Consider the following 16100-nt stretch of genomic DNA (forward strand, 5'->3'; position numbering starts at 1 on the left):
CTTCGTACATTTCATTGGCCAGTGATGGTATTTATTTGGCCAGTTAAACTTAAATGCGATGGGATCTGAGTGGCTAATCCATTTTGCAGTGGAAGCTGGAGGTGAGTTGGAAGTAAGAATGTGCTCATTAGATACAGGAATCACTCCAGGATCATTTATGTAAATAGTCACTTCTGAGAAGCCTCAAGTCAGGCACACTCACACAGTCGGACACATAATTATCCCTATCTTTTGGCGTGGGGCTAGCATTAATGTGATAATGAGAATGGTTTATAGTGATGGAGATGAATGTGTGCGCATGTGCGTATAGTGGCATGTCCAACTAATTAGTCGTATAAAACTTGTCCGTTGTGTTGCTTGTCTGTCACAACACACAGCTTGAGTGACCAGCCTGATAGCGTCATCGCAAGCTCGAAGGCATTTTGATAACACGATAACACAGCCCAGCCATGATGACGACGATGTTTGAGTCTCACTGCTGTTCCTTATTTGGAATAATGATCATGATGGAGATGGTAATCTTTTTTTCACACTTGGCACAAAAATGTAGACGGAAAAATGTAGAAACATAGTGAGGAGATAAAGGCGGTCTATAACGGCATGTCTAGAGGGGTGCAATTTAAAAGAAGATTTACAGGATGACATTGAATTAACTAGCTTACGTTCCTCAGGCAGGCATGTTCAATGCTAAGCCCCCCGAGCAAAACTGCAATCAGCTTTTATTCTCCAGTGAAGACTAAAGAAAAGTCAAAAAGAGTCTTAGGATCTCAGGCTGATTGGAAATTGAGAAGTCTGCATGTAGCGATGCGCCTTGACGCTGCTTTGGCCTACTTTACGCGTGACCATTGTAATGTGGCAACACCGAGAGAGAGCCCCACAATCACCTCTCAAAATTGCACCACACTTTATCTAATCTCTGGATTGAGGCACAGAGATGCATTGACATACTCGGTGCAGTCTTTTTCCATTGGACCAAGGTCTTGGGGGTCAAATAGGACACGGAACATTCAGTGTTTGCAACATTATGTGAATCTATTGCGACCCAGTAGAGAAGCTAAGTCAAATAAGTCTGCCTTTTACAAACGAGAAGAACCCAGAACTTCACCTAAGCTTAAACTGTTAAGTAAAGTGAAAACAATCGTCGAGCGTGTTGTAGCTAAAGGCAATTTCTGTAAGCAGAAGCAATTAAAATAAAATAAAATAAAAATTGATATAAAATATAATTCAAAAATTTAATCTAAAAAATGTTATAAATGGAAATGACAATAAAATATATATTTAAACATAAACACATAAATAAAAGTAAAAATAAATACAAAAATAAAAATGTAAATAGAAATAAATATCAATCAAAAAATAAAAGCGCTCTGCTCGCCTATTTGTTTATATATTTATTTCATGCTGCAGACGCTGTCAGCATGAAATGCGTCATGAAATGTTATTCAAATGGGGGAGGGGGGGCTTCCTACCCGTGTTTTGGATTGGACTATTCGCGTTGCAAGCTTCCTTTCGACAGTGGAGTGTTCTCTCACTCGCACCAAGTGAACAAGGAGGTCTCACCGGCGTGCATGGAGAGCTCCAGCAATGGACGGCCAACTCTGGCATGTCAATCAACCAATAAACGAATAGTTTAACCCAAAACACTCGTAGGACCGCCCTCTCACTTGAATAACATTTCATGATGCATTTCATGCTGACAGCAACTGCAGCATAAAATAAAAAAATATGAGAGCATTTTTTTTTATTTATTGTTTGATATTTAATTCTATTTATATATTTATTTTGCATGTATTTTCACATTTTTATATTTATTTTTTTAATCTTGTTTTATTTTTTATTTTTGAATTATTACTTTTATTTATTTATTTATAGGTATTTAGCGAAAATAAAAACAAAAATGTATTGTTTTTATTTTCGCTTTTATTTATTTATATATTTTTTATTTGGCCATTTTTGGCTCCATATCATTGTGGCTCAAACCATAAAAATAGGGGCGGGGGGGGGGGGGGGGTCACTATGTTTCTCACTATGTTTGAATGTTTCTCTAATTCTTGCCCAACTCATGTCTTATCCCCAACGCTTCATGGAATAGTAGAATAGAGCTCCATGCCAAACAAAAAACAAAGACACAGGCATTGTGTTGGAATTGATGACATTGCGCAGGTGTACCTAAATTTTGTGTCTAGAGCGTACATTTTTCACGTCATTGACGTCAGTGTGACCTGTGGCTATAAATCCAACTGAGGATCAGACTGCGTAAAAGTATGCCGCTGCTCAGGAAGGGTCAGGGACCACAGCAAATGAGCAAAACTCTCATTTGCATTTTGTGTCAGTGAAGTCAACTGTTCTTTGTGAAAAGGAAACTAGATAACATCGCTAAGAACTTGACATGCACCATTTTACGTATAATGCCGATGAAACACTATTCATAATTGCAAACGAGTGAATATACACAGTAAGAGGAAAAACATCTAACAATGTAATGATGTTTATTTAAAAAATCCGTTTTGGCAAAGTAAATAAATAATGCTAATCATTTTAATCATAGCCAGGCATCGATAACAAATGATTTGGTCACGGTACTGCTCTAAACAGGCTCACATTTAAACTGACTTTGTCCTCAAAAAGAAACTTACAGTTGTGATGTCAGAGGAAAAGAAATACGGTGTGAGTGTGAGGTTAAATGAGGAAAGAGACGAGGGCAGCTTCAAAAAGATGAGGAGGAGCAGATGTCAGAAGAAAAGAGAGTGAGGAAAAACAGGATAAATGGAGGTGGGTGCAGGAATGAGTTTGGCACGCATGGTTAAGTGCTTTGCTGAACGTCAAGTTGCAGCTCTGCTGCCCCCCCCCCCCCCCGCCCCCCACACACACACACCATACTAATGCTCTTTGCAAAAACAGCAGATTCAAAAAAGTCTATACAACCCCTGATCCAACGGCAGGTTTTTGTGATATACATCTAAAAAAAATTAACAAGAAAATTAATTTAGATACTTTTACCACGGATATATATATATATATGTACACACTTAATTAAAAACTAACACATCTAAGTAGCAATTAAGATGACAAGAAGAGTCGTGTTTTTTGCATCAAAAATCTATTTCAACCAAAAACAAAAAAACACTCTGAATCCCTTTATAAACCAAACCTGTCAGTCACATTTTTTTTTCCAGACCTAAAAATGTACCTCCTTTGTATGCTTTCTTATTCTATATTTTCATCTCCTTCGTCACACATCAAGGTGCCCAAATGACTCATGGCGAATTATTTATTTATATGTTAAGATAAGGTGCACCTCAATAATATGGCTGCCAATTTGTTGTGCATGTTAATATTTCTGTAATAACAAAAAAAGGAAGCTCATAAAAATAAATAAATTAACGCGGGTATGTGTCTATGCTACCGTGGTGTAATATTGTTTAAATATGGAAAGCGATTCCCTTGTGTACTTGTTAGACATGAGCCATTCAGACACTCTCTCACGATATTTGCCAGCAAGTCCCACAGGCTCAGCAAAAGCGTTAAATAAATAGCAGAAATACTGTAAGCTAACTTGAAATGTTTGTCGCATCATTTTTAGGGATCATTTACATTTGGTTTCACGACGCTATTTTTTTTTTTATATTCATTGAAATGTACAAGTTGTATCATTTATCTGCACAATATAGGAGAATAGAAAAAGCCTGTGCAGAAATGTTGGTTGGTGTCTTGTTCATCATGCATACAGATGTAGGATGCTTTGTTTTGTCAGTCAGACAGATGATTATATCATTGTTTAATGTCTGTAGAGCCTACAGTGCTCTTATCATTTATAAAATTGTGTCACCTCTAATTTTAATGAAACTCATTGTATCTCGTATTACAAGTCAAATTGGCAGTTAAGGAACTGATGCTTGGTGTGGCGCAGTCACAATTTTAAGACGCTACACATTGAAACAACTTAGACTTAGACATAGGACTTAAAATTTATGCACCGGTTTGTCCCGTTCTCCAAGCATTAATATTTAATAGACCATTTATAAAAGATATCATGCATGACAAAATTAAAATGCATAACGGTTGGGTTGAACAAATTGTGAGGGGGAGTGGAAAGCTTCATGTGATTTGGGGCTGACATTTTAAATCTGTGTATCATTTGTTCTTTCCATTTTCAATTGGTAATAAAAAAAAGTGAATGACTATTTTGTTTCTTTTTTTAAACTCATTCACTCGCAGCCATTTTCACTGAAGCAAGCCCCTTTGCTCCCGGCTGTTTTACTAGATTTTGACGGATTTTGCAAGGCCCACAGAACATTATGTTCTATGGCTATAAAAACATGGAACCTATATTGATTGTATTTATCTATGTATATTTGTACCTGTTTCCGTTTTGCCGCAATTAGCATTAGAATATATCAAAGTTTCATCATTATTCACAAATTTGTTTAAAACACTGTGGAAAAAAAGCTTTTTTTGCAATATGGCTCTGGCCGATCTCTTATACTCTGCTGCTACCTGCTGGCCGTTTTTGTAATACGTACCTTTGCTTTAAGCTTTCGCTTCAGTTCAGAGGCTGCATCAAAGCCTTCTGTATGCTCTAGAAAAACATAAAAAACGTATAAACACGTTTTGGGACCATGGCAATATTTAAAATAGAACATATTTATACGTTTTGGGGAGCAAATTAGTTTAATGTAACACCCAAAAAGTTTTTAAAAATGACACATTTTCATCATTCAATTTTAGGTTCAGATAAAAAAAAAAACACTGAACAAAGCAAATGCAGCAGGATCTCTTATGTGACGCCAGTCCTGAAACTTCTCTGACACCCCTTGGTAGGCATGAAGCCAATTACAATGGCTGATTTGATCATCATTTAATGGATTGTTGTCCAACTCAAACCCATTTTCCACAGCATGTATGCTCAGCATATTTGATGATGTCATTGTGAAAACAAATCACCTCTGCAAATCAGTGGTTTCATTGTTGGAAGGAATCTGGAATGTAATTCAGCACAACTTTCTCATTGAGATCAGCCTCAACTTTTTAATATGCGCTCCGCAGCTATATCAGTGTCATCGCGAATGTAAATCAAACATTGCGCTCAGACCAATGAAACGCCAACTTTAATTGGGAAGAAAGCGGCACGCACAATGTAGTTGTCCCGTGTTTACTAAGCCTGCAAATGCAAATGAGCACATCTGCAGATATGGCGTGCATTGAGCACTTATTTACTGTTTTTTCAATGCAATTATATTTTCTTGTAGTTATAACTGTGCTGTGACAATGAGTGCGGCATAACAAGTGAAGTCCGCAATGCTTTCTGAACCCTAATAAAATGTTTTCATCCCTGACAGTAATGGGAAATTCAATTATTGTGTTCTGGCCCTGTTATTTATTTAACAATGATCAACAACATCAGGCTATGATTTATTGATTTTGTGTTGTAATAACAAGATAAATACAACAAATCATAATTAAAACTGCATCTTTGACTGAGGGGGCATTTTATCTGTATAGTCTGTGCGGTAGTTGCACTTTAACAATTAATTACTGTCCTAAAGCTCCTCATTTTTCATCTACTGTTATTAAATGATTACATAATAAAGGATTTAACTGAAATAAACACAATTTTATCTCTTTTTTTTGTTGCATATGTTGTTTCTCGTGTCTGTTTAGGTCACTGATAGAAATCCCAGCCTTGATAATGAGTTTCCCCGGTGGACGTTCACATTATTTATAAAGTAGCATTTTTTATGCATAAGGCTCTTTCTCATGAAAAAGCACAGAAATAGCCCAATGCTTTGCAAAAGGAATTTAAACACTGGACATTTCGAGGTAATCATTGCACCGTTAAATAATTTGTGCGAGAGAGCAAACAGGTTTGTTCCTATAAAGGTGTATTAAGGAATGCTTCTGCGAGGCTAATGCATCATATTAAGAGAGCAAATGTTTCAAAGCTGCTAATGAACAGCAAGCAGGTACTTGAAGAATAACCTCTCGATTCAGGATCCACCAAAAGGCTTGCAGTCAGGCATAAATGTTACAATTTCGGTCACCTATAACCAATCTCATAAGGAGAAATGATTGCAGTGGGCTCGGAAATGCATGTCGATTTTTTTTTATGTTTTATGTTTCAGACGGATGGAGTTCTGGATGGTTGGCAGATGGCCGCCATGTCCCAAATTGTTGGCCATCTCTAAATGGGAAATGGACTTTTGATTTTATGGAGCAAAAAAACCCACATTTGTCAAAGTGGAGAATTAATTCTTACATATTACTGTGGACGCACCAAATGATGGGCTAAAAGATGCTAAGCAGTTAGCTCATTGTTGATCAGATACATGTACGGTACTCTATATGCAATTATTCACACTGTTTTTCCTATTATCTATTATCTTTTAGCTTGATCTCGAACCTGTTTTAGTGAGTGTGCAGCACATTTGCACATCAATCCTATTATCCAACAACAAAAGTGTGGCTAATAATTCTAAGAAACCATAAGCCACAGTGACTGGTGAGCAAAAAACCTCAAGTCAAGTCCTGCGTGGGCCTCTGAAGAATGGACGTGAGCCACAAATGGCCCCCAAGCCGTTGTTTGGCCACCACTGACCTATGAGAACACCAGTGTATATCCAATCAGCAACTCTGGGAGCTGGGAGGAACTATTTCTATGAGTTTAACATTTTTCCCACTTTTGTTAAAAAGAGTATGAATACCTAGAATATTTTTTTTTACTGTATTAGAACAGATATAAAATTTGTGATTAATCGTGAGTTAACTAGTGCAGTCATGCGATTAATTACGATTAAAAATTGTAATCGCCTGATGCCCCTAATTTTTAATAATAGTTTCTTAAATTAAAAAAAAGAAGAAAAAAAAGATTATTAAAACTTTTTTTTTATTAAAGAAAAGATTATTAAAATCAGGGGCATCAGGCGATTACAATTTTTAAGCGTAATTAATCGCATGACTGCACTAGTTAACTCACGATTAATCACAAATCTGTTCTAAATGTACAAAAAATAAATTCTAGGCTTTCATACTCGTTAACAAAAATGGAAAAAAAATGTTCAACTAATTCAGTTCAAATACATTTTTTACGTCTATTGCTGTCAGTGAATGAGTTAAAGTGATATCATAAACACTGCTTTTTTTTTATGTAACTTGATCGGCCTTGAGCTTTTGATTTTTGTTTTTAAGATGATCTCTTAATGACAGAAGTATGATACGATTTTTCAGATTTTTTTTTAAACTGTTGTACATAATGATTTGGAACACTGTATTCTGACAAATTTTGCACAAAAACATAATATTATAAAAGCTAATATAACTACTGATGCATTCACTCTAAATCACGCTAACCCCCAAAATCACCAAACCCAGCATGCGCCCAATACTTTGGAACACATGTAAGAAGATTGGAAGCAGCTTTTTATTACCAAGAAGATGCCAGTCACAAGCATGAACCAGCTTGACTGTGTCATAACGAAGCACTTATGACCGACATTACATTTCCGACGATGCATCTTATTTTGCAACACTGTTCCAGCAGCCACGCACACAAACAAGCAGCTGCTGAAATTTAAATGTCGCCTTAAAAGGCCTGTCATGTTGAACTGAGTGCATACCTTGAAAGATGGGATGAGCTTGCTGCATTGCTGATGAGTTCGTAGAAGTAGAGCACTAAGACTTGTGTGATGTATTCTGCTTAGATGATTTGTATACCAAAATGTGGCAAGAGTGGCCTTCCGCTCTGAGGGGAGTTGAATAAGATGGCATGATATTTGAATAAGGCTTTGGGTGCCATAGCTTTAAAAACATACAGTATATTAATAATGTAAAAGAAGCCAAGCATCTTGGATCAGGCAATCCAAAAAGACTCATTTGAACTTCCACCTGAGTCATCAACGCATGAAATATCGTTTAGAATATATAGAACTGTTGTTCTGACAAAAAAAAAAAAAACTGGGAAAAAAATTGACAATTTGCTCAGCGGTGCACACAAAACAATACCACTGTGTTCCATCATACATGAATGACTGTAACATTCTCATGAATCCACACATCTGTTTTTTATAAGACACATCTGGCAGTGATTAGTCGGTTAAAATTCCACTTTGAAAACAAAAACAATGCCGGAAATGTATGGGGGGGGAAAAAAACAGAACTCTCTTAATACTATCAGGAATCAATAAAATTGCATGTATGTATACTCTGTACATTATGCTCAAATATGACAAAATTTCAAAATCAATTACCGGTAGTTAAGATATTGTGTGTGTTTTGTCAACATATGCTTAGCATGAAAAAGCCAAATTTGCCGGGATTTGTACAAATAATGGATTATTCCTTGGAAACTAACTATGGCAGTTTGATAGAGAAATGTAAACCAATTACTGCAATACCTCTCACAGTCACAAACCTGTTGCTACCTGTATTTTTCTTATTATTGTTTTCATAACTTTATTTGTAAGCTCTTTTAATATCATCAGTCTTAACAATTACACTAATTGCATTTGCTGAGTTGCCTTCGCTATACTGCAACTGATTCCGTCTTTATACTGTAGCTGACGCACCAATCATTCAAGGCCCCGAATTACACTCAGCAAATCCCACGCTGCCTCTCTAATATAATCATCTATAACACATTTCACCCCTAATTAGAAGAAATTGATTTTGCTAAGCAGATCAGAGGTAATATTGTAAAAGTGCCCGGTTGTCTGTGAGAGGAATATTTCTTTATTTTTTTAACAAGATATGGGACCATGTGTTTCACTTCAATTATGGTGTGGTTAAACCACTTTCAGGTGGCTCGGCGTCAATGTGATCTCGCTTTACATTTCGCACACACTCATCTACCGCATTTGCACAACTCGGGAGACGAGATTCATTTGGAGCGCTTGCTGTACAATCAACATAAGAACACACAATTAAGGCAAACTATTATACTGAATAGCACAATGGTACAGACTACAATTAAATATGTATTTGAAATGATTTAATTCATAATGATTCGCACTCCCTGAATGACAATTCAAATATTCAAAATAATCAATCATGTGTGTGTATTGGGCACGGGCATAAGCATCAATTATTTAATTTATCACATAGAAATGAGAATGTGGAATTGATTGTGACTAATCATGTCTTAAAGCAATTGAGGCAAAATTGAGTTCAGCTCATTTGTAGTCTAATTGTTAAAATAATTGCCGCAAACAAGATTAATCTAAAAAAATAATAATAATAATAAAAATAATTGAAATAAAACACGGGGGAAATGCACCTCCTTTCTTATTTCTGTTTGAATAAAACGTAATGATTATTTGATCCCATTTTTTGAAACATACTGTTTATAAATATATCATGTAGTCGTACATTTTTGTCTGTGTCCAAGCCTCACTGAAAAAAATCCAGTCTACTTTAATTTTCTATTTAATAATGAATTATGAGTAACACACCAAACAGACTATCAGAAGAAATTATTTTTTGCATTGTCCCACCAGATCCAGCAAATGGCCCTGTGTATTTCTTCCTCTCTACTATTACTTTATATTTAATGAAGAGTAGTGTAAGTGTTAGTGACTGGCATATGAAATCAGTTCATTATTTGACCAATTTAAATTTTACTCAAATATTTTTACTTAAAATGCATTTCAACTGTAACATTGTATAATGAGTTAAAAAAATATATATATATTGTTCAGTGCTACATAGTCTACCTAACTACAGGCTACATCTGCTTTTGTCGAAATACATCAATCAATCACCGAATCAAAAAAACATCTGCTGAATGAATCACGTCTGATAATTTGAGAGCAAAGCTTGATTTTTGTTTTGTTTCGTAGGCGTTTCGTGCAATATTCTTCCCAAGGCATGACTTATTCTGGCTCATCTCATGGAAGCTTGTTTTTGTGATATTGTTCACAACAGGTTACGCAACATGGTTACCATGGTGTTTGCACCTGTGTTTCTCCAGCGTCACTTTGCTCGCAGATGAGAGGTCAGGTCAAGTTCTCTTACTTGTTCTTCTCCTTGGTCATTACTTGACTGACAGCTGGGTCATTCTAACCTCCTCTATTTTCTTTGTCTCACACAAATGTACATTTCCAAATCCCCATGACAGAGCTCGCGCTATTAACTCAGCATATTTTTTGCTTTTAAAAAGATCACGGGGAGATGATGCATCATCAACATCTACGAGCGAGACAAATGTATGGAAACGTGAAAGGAACTTATTTTGGCATTCATTGATAATTGAGTAAACGCAATAGGAGCGTACTATTTTCAAGAATGTTCTTGACATCCCAACGAGCAGTCATATGAGGACGCTTCCTCAATTCGTGATATACAGTATCCTAGCGTCATGCCATTGAGTGACTGGCCCACAACTCATCGTGATGTGACATTTACTTCGGAGACGATGGGAGGAGGTGGATACGGACGCGCATATAAAAATAGGATTACTATCATACAAATAGACAACATGCCATCTCTCAGTTGCTCTATTAGAAAACTAGACAAGACAGGAACAATTATGCATGCAACCTGTTATTCTTAGAGAATTCACAGAAACCCTCATTGTTGTCACTATCACCTGGATCTCCCCCCACTGTTACTGTGGTCAAACTAACCACTGTCAAAAAAAAAAAAAAAAGCAATCAAAACAGAAAATTCAGAAGAAAATCCTGCACAGTAATAAATTATGACATACCGGCGGGAATCTATCTAAATAAGAAATATTTTATATGAAATGTATAATTAGCATTAGCAAGTTAGCAAGCAGGAACTCTGACTTTGAGTGTAACAAAGTATTTTCTTAAATAAGGTTTGTGTACATTTTCAACTTCCCAGTATACCTGAAGGCAAATATAACTTTATGGGAATGTTGCTAAAAAAAAACCATATATATATCATTTAAATATAGTGTAGTACCACTACTTGATGGAGATACCTGATGTCACTTAACAATATGGCGAAGCACTAAAAATAATCAAAATAATTTAAACCAGTGGTTCTTTAACCTTTTGACACCAAACACCATCTCAAAAAATACTTAGCTTTCCAAATACAAATGCTATGACCAATATTTATAGTAACGTTTACAGTAATTTTTCATCAAAAAACGATGCAGAGGTTTTACTCTTGAAAAGTATGTTCACTTTTATAAACCACGGCAACTTTATGCGCATTTTGGCTATTAAAACTGCACTTTAAAAGGGAAGTCAAAAATGTTCTTTACACTAATGTTTTATGCGCCCTCACTAGTCTAAACACGACATTCTGAATATGAATTAAGCAGCAAAATTCGCTCGTTTTGATCCATCTCAGGGGGGCGGCCATTTTGTTACTTGCTATCGACTGAAAATGACATCAGAGTTACTCAGGGCTCAGCTCAACGTCCGTCACATGGCCAATTCAGAAAACAGGTTATTTACCTAGTGTAAAAAAAAATGTTGATTAAAAAAAAATATATATATATAATAAAATAAAAATTACATCTTTAAAAACTGTTCTTAAAAAGAGTACTCTACTGCACTGTACTTGTAAACAGGCTGTATGCATAACTACAGGCTTTACTATAAAGTTTAATTATAATTCACGTTTTAGATGATGTAACATTTATTTGTAAATAATTGAGTGATTCCTTAACCTACCACTAGAGAGAGCCCGTGTCTACCACTAGTGGCAATTGTGAGAATCACATTCATCTGTGTGTATTGGTAACACGATCACTTCCACACGTTTGTTGTGAAAATGAGGTGTGGGAATTATAGAGCTTTAGGTTTCTTGGTAAAATTGATTGTTAAAGAAGACTCAAAAGAAAGCAAATATGAGATTATTGTGGTGGTTAGCCATATGTTTTGAGATCACACTGTTTAGCGTTGATAAGGATTTCCAACCTCCAAATGCATAAACTACATACTTTATCATAATTTAGGAAAACCTAGTTTATGACATCCTGTTTAGAACCATATGCTACAAGGTTAACATTTCATTTTCCCTCTCATACTTCAACCATTCAAACAAATAAACATATAAATGAATGGACAAGTGCTTAATGCAGGTGGTTTATGGACATTCGGCGCATAACAGCCAGCAGTGCAAGCAGCTAAGACAGTATATTTTTTTTTGTACTGGTACATTTTTTGTCTCATAACAAGGCTCATTGGTCCTAAAATTGAAATTTTCCATTAAACCACACAGTAATGCAGCATCAGAGAGCCGATAAAGGGCCCATTTCATCTACGACCAAATCTATGATCTGTGCCTTGTTTTTAAAATTCATGGCCTTCCACAATCAATAGAAGTGCGGGACAAAAGTATTCAGCACGGAGCAAGCATGCTGATGAAAATTTCACGTAGGTGTCTTGTTGTTTAAGTGGTTTGTTTTGTATGTTTAAATACACTGTACGGTACATCGCCATGGAAACGGAATAAATACTGACATCTGACAAGGTTGCTCTCTCGTCTGTGGAAATAATCACAGTCAATCAATAATACAGGAAGCTCTGAATTTGTGATGTGGGAGGGCATATCACAAACAAGTCGTTTGCAGGCACTTCACACATATCAACCAAATCAATGTCATTTTGGGTTACATGGCTTCATGTTATCATGCTGTACTTTTTCTCCCTATGGTGTACTCTATCCATTTATGGGAAAAGGACACTGTTCTAACAATATTAGCTGGATTTTAAGTAAATGTTTACTCTAAATAGAGTCTATTTGGTCACAGTCTAAACAGAGTAAAATTTAAACTTGAAAGAGAGTAAAATATTTTTATTCAACGTATTTTTAGTGTGTGCGAGATAATTTGTCTATTCCGTGAAAAAACAACTATTAAATATGTTTCACTCAGAAATTCTAAGTACATTTTGCAAAGAGAGATTTTGACTAAATCTTACTAGCTTAAGTTACACAAGGGTTGAGGAATGAACACATGACCTTCAGCTTGGGAGACCACCTGAGCTATGCCACTCCTACCGTTTACTTATATCCAAAAAGATCTTGGAGTTATGAATATTCCAGCTGACGAGCAATATACTAACACACAGTAGGAGCTGCATAGCTCAGGGAGTCAGTAGATTGGCTGAAGTTGTGGTTTTGTTCCTCAACCCTTGAGTGACTTTTTTTTAACTCTCTTCCAAGTGTAAATTTTGCTCTGTTTAGAGTGGGACCAAATAGACTCTGTTTAAAGTAGAAAACAAATGCTGCTTTCAAAACATGGAGATCCTAATTGCATTGGTTAAGTCTTGGTCATACTGTATACAGAATTTGTAGTCATTAAAGGTGCTGAATCTGGACCCATAAAATAAGTTGACAAAATGAAATGAATGGGGGGAAAACAACAACTTTTATCGTCTGAAATCTGATATATACCATTTTCATCAATGACCTGTCAGAACAGAGGTCTTGTTGTCTACCATTAACCAAGCCCTGGCCAACCACCACTGAATATTAATGGAGCCCTCCCTGGATCATCAGCGACTGTGCATTTAATTCCCCGTCTGGATCTTGTAGGACACTGGCTTTGTGTGTCTGTGCCAATGTGTGTTTCCACTGTTTATGATGTTTTCCACCAGGGGAGGACATCAACATCAAGTATAAGGTCTGACAGATTCTGATTGAGATGATTGCTATTCATATTAAAACAACTGAGCTGTCACTATACGTGGGCTAAAAGCATAATGATAATAACCCCTGCACAATGAGGTAGTAAAGCATTAAAACCCAAAGAACATGCATCGCCATTTAGTGACAGCGACTGGGCTGTTCTTAAGATGTGCCACTTTATCAACAGGCAAGGCCGAGCCGAGCTCCCCGCGGGGGGAAAAAAAGACACGACTCGATCGGCGCTATGTGACAACAAAGTGATTCGCGCTCAAATTCCCAACGCCCCCAACGGTGACAGTGCGTCAAGATGGACTATACGTGCGCAATGTGCCAAGTCACCAGCAGAGCAGTGCGGATTGCGCACACATGAACATCCAAAATAGTCCGCAAACGTCTCACCGGGGGGGGAAGGGGGGGTTGACGGTGCTCAACATATGTCTTACCTTCAGAAAACAGCGGCGCATTGCCGGGGGGGATGACAGCGCTCGTAACCGAGTTAAAGTCCTTTTAGTATCCTCTGGTGTTTGTAACTAGGCCATTTCTTGCGCGGACGTGGTTATTTCTCAGGAGGCATTCGCACATCAGCACACCTTCCCGGGTTCCGTCCGGCGTTTCCACCCCCCAAAAAGAACAGCAGCCCCTTCTTCCTCCTCCTCCTCCTCCTCCTCTTCCTCCACCTCCTCTCATTCCGCTCAGGCGGCACGCGGATATGTTTAAAGATGGCACTTTTTTTTTTTTAAATGTTGAAATTCGGACGAGGGAAATGATTCGCACCGGGAGGGGGTGGGAAAAACAAACACAAACAAATGGACGCGCAATGCAATGGCGTCAAAATTGCGCGTTGTATGGCAGTCAACGCGGGGTTCTGGGTGTCCTCTCTGATCCGATCATTATCCAGAATAGCGACAGGTCCCCTTAAAAAATACTCACATCAGTCTGGCTTCATATGTGAAATAGACACCCCACAAAAAAAAGCTCCAAGCTCCTTTTTTTTTTACGCGCTTGCGTGTGTGGGGGTCTCTCTCTCTCTCTCTCTCTCTCTCTCTCTCTCTCTCTCTCTCTCTCTCTCTCTCTCTCTCTCTCTCTCCGCCTCTCTCTATGGCACCGGATTTTCTAAACTACTGGATCACTGACAATGTCCATGCCTTTATAATGCACATATAAGGATGCTGTGACTATAGATGCTGCAACGAAAACGGCTCTCAATCAACGTTGCCCCCCCCCCCCCCCCCCCCCACACCCCCTTCTCTCGCTCTCATAGGACACTGCTTCAATATTTCAAGCTCGTTGTCATGACGAGGAGGTCCGACGCATAACTCAGTGACACTCTACTGACGTCATCATGTGGAAAACAGAAGTCATCATCGCATGCTTAGGCCATGGAGGTGGGATAGTTACAGTATCATTGCTTTAATTCAGCAACCAGGGGGGGTTCAAGCATGAATGGTCTTTTTAAGGTCATGCCACATGCATGGAACTTGACACTCCAAAATCTTCCGCCAACCACCTCAAAGTCATTCATTCTGGTGCCGCTTGAAATCACAAACTGAGTATTTTGACTCAGGATTGATGGAGACAATTTCATGGTTCACAGCAAGTCGTACAGGTCCTGAAGTAACAAAGCAACCCCAGACCATGTATTACTTGACTGTTGGTATGATGTCCTTTTTCTGAAATGTTGTTAGATTTACACTACAAATACAGCCGCGGAAAACTTCAACTTTTGCGTCGTCTGTCCAAAGAATGTTCTCCCAAAAGTCCTATATAACAATTCAGATGGGTTTTTTTTATCTTGTTTTTTTTTTTTTTTTTTTCAAAAGACGAGCCTTTATATTATTTCTATTCAGCATTATTTTTTGTCTTGGAACTCCTCCATGGATGCCATTTTTGCTTCGTCTCTACCTTATTGTTGAGTCATGAACACTACTGTAATGTACTGAGGCGAGGGAGACCTGCAGTTCTTTAGATGCTGGATGAGACGTCGCTGTGTTCTTGACGTACTATTCCACGTTGTCTCAATTTGTGGATAATGGCCCTCACCATGGTTTGCTCTAAAGCATTAGGAATGATTTTGTAACCCTTTCCTTTCTCTTCTTTTATTGGATTTCTTTGGATCTTTGCATTTTGTTGCAGCTTTTTCAGATCTAATGGCCAACTTAATTTTGCTGAACTTAGTGTTCCAAAAAATGTGATCGGTCACATTTAATTCATAATTTAACAAGGGGTGCGAGTACCTTTTCACACAGGTCCAGGAATTTTGTTCCCCTTTTCCCCTAGGCAAAGCGACAAAGCTCTATGTTGAAAGCTTGTCGTGCATAGCAACAGGCTGCCTTACATCCATCTTCTGACATCTGTAATTTATTTTTTCAAGTCGTTTTTAATTGTATTATTTATTTGTCATCCTTTATATTTTACGGAAAAGTATTAGAGCCAGTGAAGAGAGAGAATATTTTTTTGGCAGGATTCTGACTTTATTCTCAGAATTCTCACTTTAAAGTCAG

General features: G+C 37.4%; 1 protein-coding gene across 1 annotated transcript in view; it reads right to left on the reverse strand.

Annotated features, from left to right (window-relative positions):
• The window catches only part of LOC147160888 (neuroligin-2-like), a 61104-nt gene extending 46488 nt beyond the window's left edge, over window positions 1–14616 (reverse strand). The window contains exon 1 of the mRNA XM_086098331.1: window positions 14043–14616. The gene's annotated coding sequence lies outside the window, so the exon portion shown is untranslated. The remainder of the gene's footprint in view (window positions 1–14042) is intronic.
• Window positions 14617–16100: the final 1484 nt, after the last annotated feature.

This window comes from Leptonotus elevatus, chromosome 16 (assembly GCF_054856555.1).
Source record: "Leptonotus elevatus isolate MCC_2025b chromosome 16, RoL_Lele_1.0, whole genome shotgun sequence".
In the NCBI taxonomy this organism is placed as follows: domain Eukaryota; kingdom Metazoa; phylum Chordata; class Actinopteri; order Syngnathiformes; family Syngnathidae; genus Leptonotus; species Leptonotus elevatus.